Raw genomic sequence first — 16,653 nt, forward strand, 5'->3', positions numbered from 1 at the left:
TGCCCTGCAACCTCAAACAACCCAAACTCTCAAAGAAGTCCCTAATCCTCTCCTAATCTGAGGCATAAAACAATTAGCTGAAAATTAATATTTTTGCTGCTCTGTGCTGGCACAGTAACAGGGAAACCTCCATCTCTGCCCTGCTGGGGGAGCAGCCACTACAGTGCAGCCACTTTGGAGAAGCGTCAGATTTATGGATTAGCTGCTGCAAAATGCAGGGTGGATGGAAAGCTCTTCTGGGAGGTGGGGAAACAAGAGGCAATCTGCCTTCTCAGCTGGGTTCAAGGTTCCTCTTTGCTTTTTGAGATCTGCCACACTGTCAGGCCAGAAGGGCTCAATGCAATCCTTGGTCCAGGTGCTGCCTCCATCCACACTCCAGGTAGATAAAGGTGAGCAAGGCTGTTACTCAGAGCACAGCCAAAAGAGGTTGTTGTGCTTATTTTACATCTTTTAGCACTTGGAAGTGGAGTGGTAGGGCTCAGAGATGGCTCAAGGAGTCTCAGCTGGGACAGGGGGTATGTGGGGTGACCACTGCTCCCAGCCAGGCACAGGCACTGCAGAATCCCAATATTCCTGCAGAAAAGGCTTGAGATGAAACGGCTCCATGTGAAAGGCTCAGTGACCCACTTGGAGTTTTGGCTAAGACCAAGGGGGGAAGAGATGCATTCACTCAGTTCAAAACCACTTTTTCAGGAGGAGATGGGAAACTTACAGAAACCAAAGCACGAACTTAAACAGTGCATTCCCTTAAAAACAGAAACACAGTCTTTATAAAGCTTGTATCCCCTCTGTAGAGTTTTTCCTTACTGCTACATATTGACTCATTAACAAATTAACATGTTTTGATTCCACTGTGAAAGTCTTGAGATAATTGTTACAGCTATGGTCCCGGGGCTGAAGAACTGTGCTTCTAAAACGCTTTTATAGACTACAAATTGGATGCTTTTCATACAGGTTATCTAATTTTAATTACAATTTCCCCTATGGCAAGTCTTTCTTTGCTTTGAAGTTGTTAGAGTTTTGTCATCCTTGGGGAGTGAGCAGTTTCAGATTATCATCATGTCAGATTTTATGTCCATGGAAACACTTTTTCAACAGTTCTTTTACGTGAAGCAAGCTTTCATCTGTGAGAGTTTTATTGGTCTGAAAGGTATGACAAGCAACTTAAATGTAAGTGATGTCCTACTTGTAATGTGAAAAAAAAATCTAAGCGTATACATTAGCCACTAAAATAAACAGCAATTACTGTCCCCACAGAGATAATTGCAGAATGTAAAAATAAGACATTATTTTCAATTCAGTATTTTTTCTCAAATAAACATTTGCCACTTTCAAGCAATATTTTGTCTGCCTGAGTCATGAGTGTCTGAGAAGAAGGGAAGGGGAAGCAAAGAAATACCGAAATGAGGAGATCATCTCTCAGAAAACGAGCCAGTCAAGGTTTAACATCTGTCCACCAAGCCCTGACAAGGCACCTCTGAGCACCAGCATGGGTTTTGACCACCAGGCTGCTGCCGGGTGCATTTCACATGACTGATTGCATAACACTCAGCGTGCTGCTTTCATCAGGAGCAGATATGGTCCCTCCCTCTGCTGCATTAGATGCCTGCCGCCCATCTATAACATGTAATCTCTTGCTCTTTATTGCCAAGATGTTTATTGATGCTTGCCAAAGCCAAGGAAAAGAAGGATTTAACACATAAGCATCTCCTTATAAAGGGCTTACTTGCTTGTGTTTGGAGCCTTGGGCACTATGTCCAAGGGACAAGATGCTGAATTCTAAGCATATCAGCCAGGTCTGTGTCAGTGATTTTTTTTTTTGACAGAATTTTCTTGATGAAGCTGTCTGGGTTTGCAGAGCCAATGGCAGTGCTGGCATTACAAGGTTCTGCATCCCGAGTTTGATGGGCTGCCAGCACATTTACTGCTGTAATGCTCTCACAACTGCAATAAAACAACCAGCAAATCAAGGATGCTTAAACCATCTGAGTATTCAGACCTTTAGCCTGCATAGTTTTAAGGCAGTAAGAGATACAAGAGCAAATAGCTAATGAAGATAAACAAACGAACACAAAGCTTGAGGAGTTTGCTGGGGAACATGAAGACAAAGTGTGTGGGGGAGTGGAAGATGTGTGCAGGTTCTTCTCTCATCTTTGACATTCCTGAGCTAACACACAACAATCAGCCCAAGCTGAATCCAGAAGTGACTAGGAGAAAAATGTTCTGGAGGATCATTGCTCACATACAAATGTAACTGCCACTGGAATAATCTTCTTTGGGGGATTTCTAATGGTGTAAGATTATATGAAAATTTCAGGTTTTGTTCTTCACCTCCAAAACCCTTTCTTCATCCAAGAGATCTTGGATCCTGTTCACTGGAATTAAGTCAGGCATTTTCAATTGAAGAAGATCAGAGGAATTAGCCTGAGTTGATTGAAATCCCTCTTAAATTTATGTAGCCCTTTACAATCATTTGAATTCAGGTTGCAGCTTCAGTTACCTAAGTTTTTCAGGGAAAAAAATGATGGGTTTTGCTGTCATAAACAGGATCTATTTTCTTGAAATTATGGACATTGTTCAGAGGATTGCAAAGTAACAAGATCTCCTATGAACAACAACATCAACAACAACAAATATTTGACTAAAATAAATAAATGGAGTTGCTATTTTCTGGTCTTTCTCATCTGACACTATTTTAGGTAACTGCTGACATTAAAGGAGCTATTCTAGATTTATTTCTGGAGCTCAGTTTGAAGCTGATTTCTGATTTTTAACAGTAAAAGAAGTCATACAGAAGACATAGTTCTTCGTGACCACCAACGATTCAAGGGATTCCCTAATTTTCACAAAGGCAAATTGGAAGAATAAGTCTTGGAGCTGCAAGTGGAGTCACTAGAAAAACAGGTTCAGTTACTTAGGGCTAAATCAGTGTAAAAGAGTGTGAAATCTGTGAGAATTTGGGGTGGTCAAAGTGCCTCAGTTCTTTCCAATGAGTGTTACTTGCCTTTCACCAGCTGGTTCAGGCATCACAAGAGCTGGTTTCCCTCTAAAAACTGTCTGGGAGAAGGTCTGACAGAGCCTGATGAGCGCTTCCAAAGGGAGATTAACGCTTTCAAACATCAAAGTAGAGCTCCCTGTTGAACTATGTGAGGATATCAGACTTTTCATGACAAGGATTTAAATGACACAGGTTCTTTGCAGGTTTGACCACAGTGTCCTCCCCTTAACCCTTTCCTCTGAGCAGGCTGTTCCAACCAGGGAGAAATCCACCTAATTTTGAGCTGCAGGAAGCTCAAACCTGCGATTGTTTCCCTGTGCCTTTCCCAGGGCAGACCTGCAGCCCTCTGGGGACACTCCTGGTCCCTTGGCCTCCAAAGGGAGGAATGTGACAGACCCCCCATTTACAGCCTTCTGGAGCCACTCCCACCATCCTGCTTCTCCCCAAAGTAGGGACATGATGGTTTTCCAGGGAATCACAGCGTCTGCTTCCTCAGAGAGGTCTCTGACAGATAAGCTGGTACTAAACACTCCTAATTATAAACCCAATTAACTGTATCCATACCATGACCCACAACTGTGTCAAAAACACATAGCAGCCAAAAAACCCAAACATCTGACCATCCATCGTCATCTCCACTGAGACTTGTGTCCTGGACTTCAGTCCCCTCTGCTCACTGCCACTGAAGTAAAGAGGAGGAAAAAAAATCCTGTGAAGTCAATCTTCCCTGCATTTGTTCATTAAAATATGGTCAGCCTACATGAGAGTTTTATTTGGAACAAAAGGACTGTTAGAGAATTAGTCACAGCCTGGGAGGCAGGAGAGGGCATTGTTTTACGGAGACAAGAAAGGCTTTGGGAAGCAGATGATTCTAATTTACCTTCTTGACTTTATTCAGCCACTTTCAAATAGATTTCTCTTCATGTGGACTGCAGTGTTTATAGCTGTAAAGAGGAGGAAGGCTCACTTTTAACCCCTGCAAAAGAACAAGGCTAAGAAATAAATCCTGCAGAATTCCTTTTCTTGCTCCATTAGCAAAGATTTCAGCTCAGGTGACCTTCTCCAGGGAACACCAAATAACATCAAAAATTCCCTGTGAAAGCTAAGTGGGGTATTCTTGCACTTAGAATAAAATGAAAAGATCTGTTTTAAAATTAAATTCTTCTAATTTAGGTATTTAATTGAACTACACTATTAAAATTACTCAATTTAAAACATTCATGTATGAAAATATTTTAATTTACTTCTATATATAGGTTTATGTTCTGTTCTAAGATGCAAAATTTTGGGGGACAGAGTTTGAACTTTTCAGGCTATTTGGAGTGGGATTTTGCTTAACGTATCTCAGAAAGATTTCAGGGTAGGGAAATCAGTTTTTGACCAGTCCTAGTTAAAAAAGACCTTTTGAGAAACATCCAGGACTGAATTTATAGCTTAAAATTCATCTCTGAAGGGGGCAGTGGAAAAGAAAAAATCACCTTTTATTCTTTCATTTATTAAAATTGTGATATAAAACCTTTCTGTATTTACATGTGTATATATATATTGAATGTACATTTTCCTTGACTTCTTAGTTTCCTTAGTTTCTTTCTGTTTCCTTGGATCCTAACTTGAAAGAAAATGGTAAAAGAGAAACTCACTGAATGGTGACCTCTCATAATCTCACTTTTTAAAAGAGGAAAGCTGAACAAGCAGAAGAAAAGGTGTTTCACTCTGTGTTTTCAAAGCTTTGTTTTGGCAGCCTCCTGTAAAACTCAGGTGCCTGAAGAAATGTTTGAATAAGAGAGACCTTTGCTGAGAAGCACCAGTTACATTGAAGTTGTTCTTTGCCTACCAAAACATTTTATGCAGACGTGTAAGACCTTCCCAGAGATAAATCCCACACCTTTCATTTTCATAAGTTAAAAAAAATAAATTACTTAAGTAAATCTTTCTACTTTAAAAGTTCATAGAAGGATGAAAAGGCAAAAAACCAATTTGTGAGGCCTGTTCTCCTTAGTGCACATGTAAATAGATTTCTCTCTCCCCCACAGAAACACATCCCTCATGCAACACATATTTGGATTGGCTCTGTCCTTCATCCATTTCCAATCACAAAAGCCACCACTCCTCCCAATAACGATCAAAGGCATGAATGCAGCAACTCTAACAATTGCTGCCATGGAGAAACAATTTAATGAAAACATGTGAATATATTTTTAGAGCCTCATAATACAACTTCTCAACTGGAAATGAGGGGAAAATGCGTCTCATGACCATGGGTTTGATCAAGCCCACCAAAAAATGCTCTGCAGAGCATAATTTGAGAACCATTGTATCATACTTGAATCCACTAGAAACCAGCTAACCAAATGTAACAAATTAAGGCAAGTCAATTTAGAAGGGCAAAAATATCACTCCTTGTTAGTGCAGTACTGATAGACCACTCAGTGATGAGCTAAATAAGCACACACACAATCACTTTAGTTTCCAGTAATGTCATTCAAATTAGATTGTTCAGGGGATGCTCTAAACCAGTGCTGAAGTATTGGCTTGTGCTGCTGCTTTTGAAATGACTGGAGAAACAGATGAATGTAGTTCACAATATTTTTTCTAAAGATTTAGGGAGAAGACTAAGCCACCCTTTTAAAAATTGTTTTGTCATTTGGAAATGAAGAGCAATTATACATTTTGCTGAGTTTTTGCCGATTTACCTGTGACCCACCTCAGTTATGCTTGAACCCTTCTTAATCAAACCTGACAGAAGGTCAGATAAATAGTAATTTAAATTCCTCCAGTTTTTGTGAAAACAGTTGGGTAGGTACAGAAGAGAGGCCTCTGCAAATACTCAAGCCCGACAAAAGGAGAAGCTTCATTTGGAGCTTCCCTTTTACAGATACAAAATTAAATCAATCATGAAATATGAACCCAGAAAAGAAAATCTTTGTTAGTCCTGGTGCTCATGCCATATCTTGTCTTTTTCTTCCATTTTCTCCCAATTTTCTGCCTTGGCTATTGTGATGATTCCTTGTCCCCAGTGCCTTCAGTGGGTGTCTGCAGGAGACAGGGGAAGCCAGAAGGGAGACCTGCCCTTTATCCTTGGTTGTGATAAAGGGGGTTGTGATAAGAGTCCTCAAAACTGTGCCTCAAAGTAGCAAAACCGCAGCAATTTTAATTTATACTGCAGTATGAACTCCATCAGCTCTGCTCCTGCCATGAGCTGCCACATCCCATGGCTCTCCCAGTTGTAAACTCAGCGCTTCAGTTTGGTCTGGGAATTATTTGAAGTTGGCGTAATTGCTACTGCTGCGATCCTGAACCCAAACATTTCACATGCACATTCTCCCCCAAAGGAAGCATTGCTGGGATTTTTACACTACATCACTTCAGCTGTTTCAAAACCACAAAATCCTTCATTTAAAATTGAAATCTACATATCACTGCAGCTGCTTTTTGAGCAATATTAACACCTAGTGGCTTGCCCTTTCTGTACTGTATGGGCTTGGTGACCTCCGATCTGCACATGCCAAGGAAGGCCCTTCTGACATCAAAACATTACTCAAGAAAATTCCTTTCAACAGCAGGTACTTTACTGACCTAGATTAAGTTGCTTGAGACGTCAAAGCCCTGAAAAAAAAAAGAAGCTAAAATTGGCCTAAATGACTTCAGGCATAAAATCTGACCAAAGGAATTATGTCAGATGCTATAAACAGAGAGGAAAGCATGTAGGGAATATGAGGGATCAAAGGGAAAATCAAGTTAGTGTGATTTTTTTTGTTTTCTCCCAACTAAAATAGATGCTCCTACTTGTTCTGATGTGGAAGGAAGCAACGGCTGTTGGCTGCCACACAGCTGACTACAGAATGCTTTTATGAATGTTTTAAGAAGGAAAATCAAAAATGTGTTGACTGGAACACTCCATGCAATTCTGGGCTTCATTTAAACTCCCGAGTCTCCCAGTAACAGGAATTACAAATTTACTCAGGCTCTGAGTAAAAGGCTTTTTTGAAAGCAAGCCTTTGCCCAGCAGAGTCTCTGTGGAAAAGCATGTGAGCAAATCCCAGTGAGGTGCAAGGGAAGGGGCTGACCTGGCCCACACCCCCAGCCCATGTGCTGTCATGGGGGGATAGTTGCTATGCTTCCAAAATTCCCTCTTGCCTTCATATCGTAGGTAAGGAGGGCACAAGGATCAGTAAAGGGCAAATATCTGTCAAAAGACAAACTGGTCCAATGCCTTGCGCTTTCAGTCTTGACCTCATATGTTCACAGCCATGCAGTTTTTAAGGAAAACCTTCCTTACTGAACACCATGCTGGTTTTTGACCTCAAAACCCTACAGCTATTCCAGCACCAAAAGCAGTGTCCTGACTTTAACAGGCATTGAGCAGCTGAAGCACGTTATCCCCTTCAAAGCACCCTGGCCATGCTCTCTGCCTGCTCTCAACAGCCTGGGCTTCAGTGGGCAGGTGTCGAATCCAATCCCTTCACTCGGACAGGGAGGGACCTTCCTGTCCCGCAGATCCACATCCAGGCACTTGAGCAAGGTTACATTTGCTCCATCCTCCTGTGGTCAGAGGCTGCAGCAGCACGGACACATCTGGGCCCCGAGTCCAGACAGTTCATTTTGAGACAGCCTGGACAATCGTGCAGCAGCATTTGCCTGGCACCTCTGCCAGGAATCCAGTCAAGCCAAACCCTGGAACAAGTCCAGCTAATAAATGATAGAACTCTTAGAAAGTGTAAAAACACACGACTTTCTAAAGTGTGTTGTAAAGTTCATTTCTTGGCTGTATTTGGCCAACAGTGCCAGTGCTTGCAGTTTCCCCAAATGGGCACTTTAACATAGCTTTGGAAAATAAGATTTTTAATTGGTTATTCATCATGAAAATGTTACAGTGAGCTAAGAGTGCCCCACAAGATGGATACTTAGAAACCCGGTTATTTTTGTAATGGACATAAATAATCCACTTGACAGTACCCTGGAAACCACTCCCAGCTTGGTTTGCTGGCTCTCCAAGTCTTGCCACCAGAGGATACAGAGACTGAACAGGAAAACAATGAAAATGTGCATGTCCTAGAAAAAAAGGAGCATCACTCTTTCTAAAATGCAAACCTTCAGAAATCGTAGAGAGGAAAGCAGAAAAATCAAATAGAATATTAGCTATTACATGAAACCAGGGCTCCTTGATTAAATTTGAATACTGGAGGCCCTTTTATCAGTGGAGACCCCTTTGTCCATGAGGTTTGTAAAGTTTCTAGGTGGAAATGAGGAGCTCTTGGAGCTCTGGTTGGTACAAGCCTGTACTCAGCCAGGAGAAGTGAGTGAGCCATGAACCAGCACAACGTTGTTGGCTACAGAGGCAATGCCAGGAGCAGAAAGCAAAAATGTGACTCCTTCCAGTTCTGTTGGCACTTTTAGAAAGTTTACAAAGCACAGAGAATGGAAGCCCCTCTACACTGAATTATGACTAACAGTATCTGTAGATCTTTATATGCCCTAAAACCCCTCAAATGTGAATGCAAGCAGCATCACACGCTTCTTTAGGGATGATGGATTTAAAGTGATTGCACAGGTACAGTGACACCAAGGCAGGGCTCATCAGAGCTGTGCCTTGGGTCCCTGAATTCACCATTACAACAGCGAGGCACAAACCTCAGCCCGAGGAGCAAAAGATTTCTGCTTTTCAGTTTCCAGTTGCTGATCTCATTTCTGACTCTTGCAGAGTCACAGTGCTGTTCCCATTAAAAAGAAAACAAATGGATTCACTTAAATTGAAATATAAAATCCTTCCCTTGACATTGTTGCTTGTGCTGCCCTCTTTGACTGAATTATATCCCAGTCTCCTGTCAGTCCTTAAGGAAGTGCTTAAAGCCTGAGTCTGCGTAACACCCACTGTGAGGAAGGGGTCACCCAAACTCCTATCTCCTACTGCTCAATTTAGTTAAGAAGAAAAAGCCTGTGCTCATATTCCAACACATGTTTCTGCTTTTAGATCTCTGGGAACTTTACGTGTAGGTTTTTTTTTTCATCTGTTCTCAGAGCAAATGTCAGCGCATTCAAAGTCCAGCGAGGTCCTTATGACCGCAAAGAAACCCCAGACCTGCATGTGGGGGCACAGTGCTGGGAGCTGGGGCTGGGCAGGGCTGCCCCAGAGCCACTGCCCTGGCTCCACTCCTGCAGGGCCAGGGCTAATTCCAGCTGATGCTGCTGGCTTAGCTCCCGGCTCTACTGACACAGTCCAAATTTTGGACACAGGTGATAACTACCCAGACAGTGACAGGAAGATTATGCCAGGCAGTTTCCTCTGTGGAGACCCCAGGGGGTGGCCTGCAGCCTTGGCACGTGCCAGAAAAGCCGCAGGGAAAGCTCCTGCCCAGCCTTCACTGCAGGCAGTTCCCATCCTGAGGTGCTGCTCCTCTCACCCGCATCCGCCTCACCAGCACACTCAGCATCCACACCAGATGAGAGCAGAAGGTTTTCTCCTGCATAGTTTCAATACTCAGATGTGTGTATTTGTGTAAAATAACAATTTATTTAGTTCTACCCTTACAAAAACTGTGACACAGGAGAAGATATTGCTGCCTGTTGATGCTGCAGACCAATATGGTCTCAATTTTTCCTATCATTTTCTTTTATTCACCTGCTGTCTGGGACCTGCCCCTGGGGTGGGAACAATCTTTTTTCTGCATGTTGTCCAGCTCTGTCTCAAAGTAGAGTTTCTAAATGTTATAATGAATAAATGATCCAGATTAATTAATTTGGAATCTAGACCTCTTCATGAGCCAGAGCATCCCTGAGATGGGCTGATTTTTTTGTTGCTGATAAGTGACAGAGATGGGCAAGTTGCTTCAGAATTTGTTACACTCTGCTGGCACTGAAACCATGTATAATTTAGGGCTATCTAAAGCCTCTCTATTCAGTTTCCATCTACTTCTGCCCCAAGCACGGACACAGCTTTTTAAAACGGACATGAAAACATTTGCAGCTGCTTCATCTGAAGCAACAGCCAGTGCTCTTTGTGTCACTGAAATGGCATAAACCCAATATAAACAGGAATAGGAAAATACTTTCGAGTATTCTGTATTTTACAGCTTCCATTAAAATTCATGAAAATGACATCTAAGAGTTCCAGAAGCAAATCAGCACTAAAGTGCTTAGAAATGACACCTTAAAAAATTAAAATACTCAAAGCACATGAGAAAATAAGTTTTTCAAAGGAGATTTAATGAACTCTGACAGTTATTTGTATAATGTTTGTTATGTGGCATCACTAAGATTTTTCTACTGGTGAAGGTTAGATGAAAGTGTTTTGACAGCTCTCACTAGAGGGATGATATTTAATATAGAACAGTTTGCAAAACAGTATCAGGACCTGGGAATACCTTTTTGGTTAGTCATGGTGACCTTCAGCCCTGTGAAGGAAAAAAAAAAATCCTGAATTCTGTAATCTCTGGTTTTAGCAGCTCATCTCACAAAGGAAAAAGAACCTGAGATTTTTAAATACCTCTTTAAGGCAAAATCGTGTGGCCAAACATGAATTTTCACAGCTTACATGCACTGAGGTCTTGAAAATGAGAAAGCCCAGAACAGAATCTGAGCAGGTTGGCTTTTCAGAGGAGAATAATTAGCAAAATAGAAAAACCTCTAAAATCTGGGAGGGCTCAAACCCGAAGTCTCATCCTCAGCCCTGCACAGCAAAAGAACGCAGAGCACAGGTGGTGTCACCCAAACTCCAGCTATGGAGATCAGGGCTCTTCAAGCTCATTTTCACCCCTCCTGGAGAGCTTCACCCTCAATTCCCAAATAAGAAACCCTAATGGCAATTGCATGGAAAGAAAGCAAAGTGATCATAAGGAAGAGGTGTGGGAAAACAGCGCTGCTGTTCTCTGGTCAAAGGCTCCTTCTGGGAAGGTTCTCCACTCACAAAGATTAGTCCCACAGCATTTATACAGCTTTCTACCAAGTGTGGGATTTCCTTCACACTCAGAGGAGGCTCCTCTGGGTTTCTCAACAGCCTGAGAGTGATTTTCCTCCTAGGAAGTTTGTCCCTATAGAGCAAAAGAAAGGCCCAGCAGAGGCTTTAGACATACAGCTCCTATTAATCCAAGTGGGAACTGTTTGTCCACGTTGGTCCCACAAGGAACACAAGGATGTGTTTGTGTGTTTTGAGGAATCCCATGGAACACAGTAGCAGTTTCAAAACTGTTCTCCTTTGGATTTTTTTAAAAAAAACCCATCTTTTTAATAAAATCGCTTTGTAACAAAGTCAACTTTTTTGTTTTTCCACCCAAGTAGGCAGCTAAAACTCTAAACAAATTTTAGGTTTCCACATGGAAGAAAAAAACCCTGTATTTCCTGAAGAAAAATTGTGAAAGAAAATTCTTAGAAGAATTCATTGTTAGCTGAAAGAACAGATTTCGGCCAACAAGAAATTTCTGTGATAACCTGCATGTGCAAGCCCCAGCCTTCCACACACTTAATTTTTGCTGCTTCTCAGGCCTTGATGTATGAAAGGTTTCCATCTCAGCCTGTGCTGCTGTGACTGTCTGGGGACAGAGGCACAGAAAGGAGCTGAGTCCTCATCTGCCCCTGGTTGCTGGCACCCACTGCTGCTCAGCAGCCTCCATGGGCTCTCCCCAAATTTCATTTTTCACACCCTGCAACAGCTTTAAAGATGACAAGGCACAAGAAAAACACAGTAAGAAAAACAATAGCAATCAAACTTGTGAAAAATCAGGAGGTGACAGTTTAAAAATTATTAATAACTGCAGGCTTGTTTTGTTATAGTTTAGCCTAATCTTACAGAATGTGGGAGAAGGGATTTGTTGGGAGAAGTAAAGGACTAACAACATTTAGAAAAAAATATATATTTGTCATTGGGAGCTACTCTTCAACTTCAAAGCATCTTTAGTCTCTTAAAAGGATTTACATTTGAGCTGAAGGGAATTTAGGTAATGGGCAGCTCTGAGAGACATCCCCTCTAGCAGAGTTTTCACATATCACACAGCAAAGGAAACAATTCCTATTGAGTTTCACAGGATGATTTATCATCTCGCCTCTCCAAGCCTCTCACTGGCTCTTCAGCATTCACTGTGCACTTTGTGAAACTGTCTAGAAAATGATAGAACTGACAAATGGTGCCCCTGTCCCGTCTGGAACTCACACCATGCCTGCAGCCCCTTCCAAACAGAAACACAAGTGAAGGAATTCCCAGTTTCCCATGAAGTTACATCAATGCTTTTGGTGCCATTTTCCAAGCACAGGAGCATAAACATGGGGTTTATAGAAACTGGAGGAAAAGATACAGGGATTTTAGGACAAAGGGATGTTCCAAGGAAGGAAACAAACTACTGAAAAGTCTTTTTTTTAAATAGAAATCCAGATATTTTGCTAAAAGGAATGCCTGAGTCAGAGCCCAGACTTCTACCAGCTAAACTACATTTCAACAACAGCTGAATAACTCAGCATAGGGATAAGATATTAGAGGGGATCTCAGACCAAAACAGAGTCAAACATCCATTCATTGGAAAGCAAATCTGTAAGACGCAGCTCCCCAGCCTCACATCCAGACCTGTCATCTTGGCTTGCATCACATAAGTGTTCAACCAGAATGAGACTCCTCATAAGTACCACAAAACCAGGTGGCACCATGTAACAAACCCCAACATCTGCTTTTAGAAACACCACCATGAGGATTTTTTTTTTTTTTTAATGGAGAATATTTATCCTTATAGGAAAGGAGGGCCCCAATTCCATTTTAGGCTAGTGGCCAGATGCTGATCTGGTGTAAATTCAGGATGCCTTCACTTCAAAGACCTTACTCCAGGTTACAATCCTGAATATAAAATTAGAATCAGTGTGATTTGCGGTTAATCATTTCACCTCCAAGTGCTTTTGTGGAACGATGTCGTTCTTCTGCCTCACAGAGTTTATGGATCAGATAAAAAGTGCTCTAAAAATACATTTCAGAAGATTTACTGCTATGATACATGATTTTCTGCCAACTCTTCTCAGCTGACAGAACTTTCCTCTCAATCTAAGCATAAAATCAGCCAGAGAGAAGTCTCTTAAGTAGAAAATGTTCATTATTTTAGCTAAAACCTGAAGATACGAGTGTACTGACAGTTTTATCCCAATCTTGAAGCCATTTTATTGGTCACTGGGATTTTCTGGCTGGAGCACAAGGGGCTTTTTAAGCACTTTAAGGCTGCTCTGCAGTGGTGTCTCAGTGCCTGCTCCTGTCCCATGGCAAAACCTGAGCAATTTGGGGTGGTTTTTTCTCCCACCCCTACTGCTGGCCACATTTCACATAGGAGGATAATAACTTAGTTTGAGGTTCTTTAGTGTTTTATGCACCCAGACACAAAGTTTTTAAATGCTTTACAAGCTCAGATGAAGGCTCATTATGTAAAGTAAGGAGAGAGTAAATTAAAAAGTAAATCCATATTTTTCCTACTTTTTTTACAATCACTGATTCCTTGTCATCCTAGCTTCAGAGTTTTCAGTGGTGGTGGGGAGGGTCAGAAACATACTTTCCAGGAAACTTAAAATTTGGCGAATTCCTAATATCTGAACCAGAGTGCAGAAGACACTGATTTCTTCTGAAGGAATATCAAAAGGCAACCTTTTCTTACCTACTGTTTCCACCAGTACCCACAATTATTTGTGTGAAGCACTCCGAAAAAACAGCGAGCTTTAATGTGACTTAAATGCTTAAGTGTTTAAATATTGCGGATTAATTCTTGTGGCTTAATACCAGATTAAAAATAAATGTGCTCTTTGTGGTGTTCCTCGTGTGTGACAAAGACTGGTTTGAGACTTTCTCGGCTCTTTTGTTTCTTGTTGCTTGTAGATAGCACTTAGGAAAACACATTCCCAGTGGCCCCATAGACTTAAATATCCTTTTGAAACGGAGGATTCCCTCCTCCTTTTTAGCCTGGGGCAAATCTAAGTGATAATGTGAAATACCTGCACAGAAACTGGCATCTTTGCTCTCACTAAACTCCTTGTTGCACCTGAGGGCAAAACAGAGGTGTGTGCACGATGCAGAGCACTTTGGCAAGGATTTGAGGTTTCAGCCTCATCATGTGATGAGAGCTATAGATTCATGAGTGCAAATTAACTCTCTCGGCTCCAGAATGACACCTCCTGGGCACCGGCACCCTAATTCTGGGTTTAGGACCGGGGATGGGCGGAGGGATGGACAGGGAAGCTCCTGAGCTTGCCCCTAGGGCCTGGGAAAGGGGCTCTTCTGCACATCCTTGGGGACTGCGCTTAACTCTCACGTGGGAGAGCGTGAAACACCGTTTAATTTGAATTTACACCCAGACCTTGTCCCGCACTGCGGTGGGTGGCTGCGAGCAGGGTGTCGTGCTCGGGGCTCCTCCGCCTGTGGTTAGGGACAGGGCCTTTGGGAGGTGGTGGCACAACTGAATTGGCTGTTTAGAGGAAAAAAGAGTCTTGGGCAGGTCATTCCAAACCCATGCCCTCTTCCACTGCTGCCAGCCTTCCTCCCCACGGCTGCAGAGGTTCCCGACACGGGTTTGGTTTAGCTCAGGAAAAAACCCGGCAAAAGCACTGCATGGATTGCAAATCGAGAAATAACGAGAGTTGTGGGTAAAAGTTGCACTCTAAAGCCGTGCTTCTGCTCCATTTCCCTCGGTGCAACTCTGGAAGCACCTGATGGAGATAATCTTCGGGAGCTGTGTAAGACTCCTGAAGCCAAGACAGATTTTCTGCTGGCTTTTAGCCTCCTTCAGGCGTCCTTGCCCATGGCAGGGCATTGAAACTAGATGATCTTCAAGGTCCTTTCCAATCCAAACCATTCTATGAGTCTACGGTTTTATTTCCACTGCCAGGATGTGGCCGGCTGGCAGTGATGAGAATGGAACGAGCAGTGAATTCGGACACGGGGCTGCATGTGTTCCAGGGCAACCTTTTGCACAGAAATCTCTCCCCTTTTTTTAGGGCCACTGATGTGTTTGGATTTCTGAGATCTTCCCACAACCATCTGAACGCGATCTGAATGAGAAAGGCTGTTTGAAGTAAGAATTCAATGTCTGTGAATGATAAGATCTCGATCCGAGGCTGGGTGAAGGTAGTTAAGGTCTGTTAACTCAATGGGCCTTCAATCACCGCCTTGCGAAAAGAGCTCCGAAGCCAGGGATGCCATGAAAATACCAAATCCAGCGGGAGGAGAAGGAGGATTTCGGAGCAGTTGGCTTCCTTGAGGCATTTCTTCATTTTCCCCAGCGGCCTAATTCACAGAGACATTAAGAACAGCGCAATATCGTGGCAAGTGGAAGACGGGATTAATCTCACACCGTGAAGAGACTGAGAGAGCAACAGGAGAGAAAAGTTGGCCAGAGTGCAAAGCCTAACCGGGCTGACCTGGCAGAAAAGCAGACCTTGAAGCCAAATTCAACTTTAAACTGTTCCCTCTCCTGCTTTGCTTTCACACCCTTTCCCCCCTGCTTAGCCCTCACTGCAGAGAGCAATTTGGAGCAGAATTTCTCTTTGCCTTGATTTTACCCAGAGGACTCAAAGGTAGAATCCAGTCCTGGATGTCTGAGCTAAAACTGGGGGGTGTTGTGTTTTCTGTGAACAAAACGAAGACACATTTCCTTTTCTTTTGCAACATAAGATGGCTTCAAATGCTGCTTAGATCCCAGTCCTCATAACCCAAGTCAACTGGTCTTTTCTTTCTTTTATTTACGAAGTGATAATTATGACAATATGCAGCATTGTGTCTCTGTGACTTTCATATCCAACTGCAGTGTTACTAATGTAGCTTCAGATTCATTCTTTCTCCCATCCACCCAAGAAGCAAAGGCAAAGATAATTTAGAAATCTTTAGGGCTGTTTACATTTGGAATGTTCATGGGAAAACGGCTTTGAAATGAAAATACATTTTAACAAGAATGTTATTGTTTAGTTCTGTTCTGCTAAACATGACTTAAATACACGCAGAGTTTGTGTCCTTATTTATGGATTTGATTGGCAATTTAGGAAACCACCATTGGTTATTTGAAGAGGGTGTTTATTTAGTGTTACAGTTTTGGGTCAGTTCCCCTCAAAGAAAACTTCAAGCATATAGAATGGCAAACTTGACAAATCATGTCAACAGTTGGAATTGGACACTGCTTTCCATTAACTCTTGGGTAAACTAAATATATCTGCCAGGGACATTTTTTGTTAAGTGGTTATCAACATTGTGCTCTACCAAGGAATCTTGACTGTAACATTTTCAGCTTTAAAAAACCCACAGAATTAAGGTAGAATAAAGATAGAAGAAGTGCATTAATTTGGAGGGCAGAAGATGCAAGGCCGGGTTTGAAAAGTTGTTTGCCTGTGTAAATCCAATGCAGCGAGAGCGGGGAGGGTGAGTCTGTCCTGGATTTGGGTTCCAAGGAATTAAAGGACAGTTTCACCTGGTTTGTTGTAATTAGCCAGAATCTGGCATGCACAGCACTTACATACTTCTGCAAAATCTGCTTTAGCAGATTTATCTGCTGAATTGATTATTAGCTAAATCAATTTATCTTTCAAAACCAGTCCTTATCCGTGTGCCTGGCCTCACCCTGCCGTTGCATCACCTCTGACTCCTCTGCTGGTGCTGGGATGGAAAGGGATGGCTGCATTTTGTAGTTGGTGTGTGTCATGCTCTGAGAATGCTC

The 16,653-nt window shown here is 42.3% G+C and overlaps 1 protein-coding gene across 3 annotated transcripts in view; it reads right to left on the reverse strand.

Moving 5' to 3' along the window:
- The window catches only part of SPO11 (SPO11 initiator of meiotic double stranded breaks), a 224,753-nt gene that overhangs the window by 134,786 nt on the left and 73,314 nt on the right, over nucleotides 1-16,653 (reverse strand). The gene's annotated exons all lie outside the window — the stretch shown is intronic.

The sequence above is a fragment of the Corvus cornix genome, chromosome 20, assembly GCF_000738735.6.
Source record: "Corvus cornix cornix isolate S_Up_H32 chromosome 20, ASM73873v5, whole genome shotgun sequence".
In the NCBI taxonomy this organism is placed as follows: domain Eukaryota; kingdom Metazoa; phylum Chordata; class Aves; order Passeriformes; family Corvidae; genus Corvus; species Corvus cornix.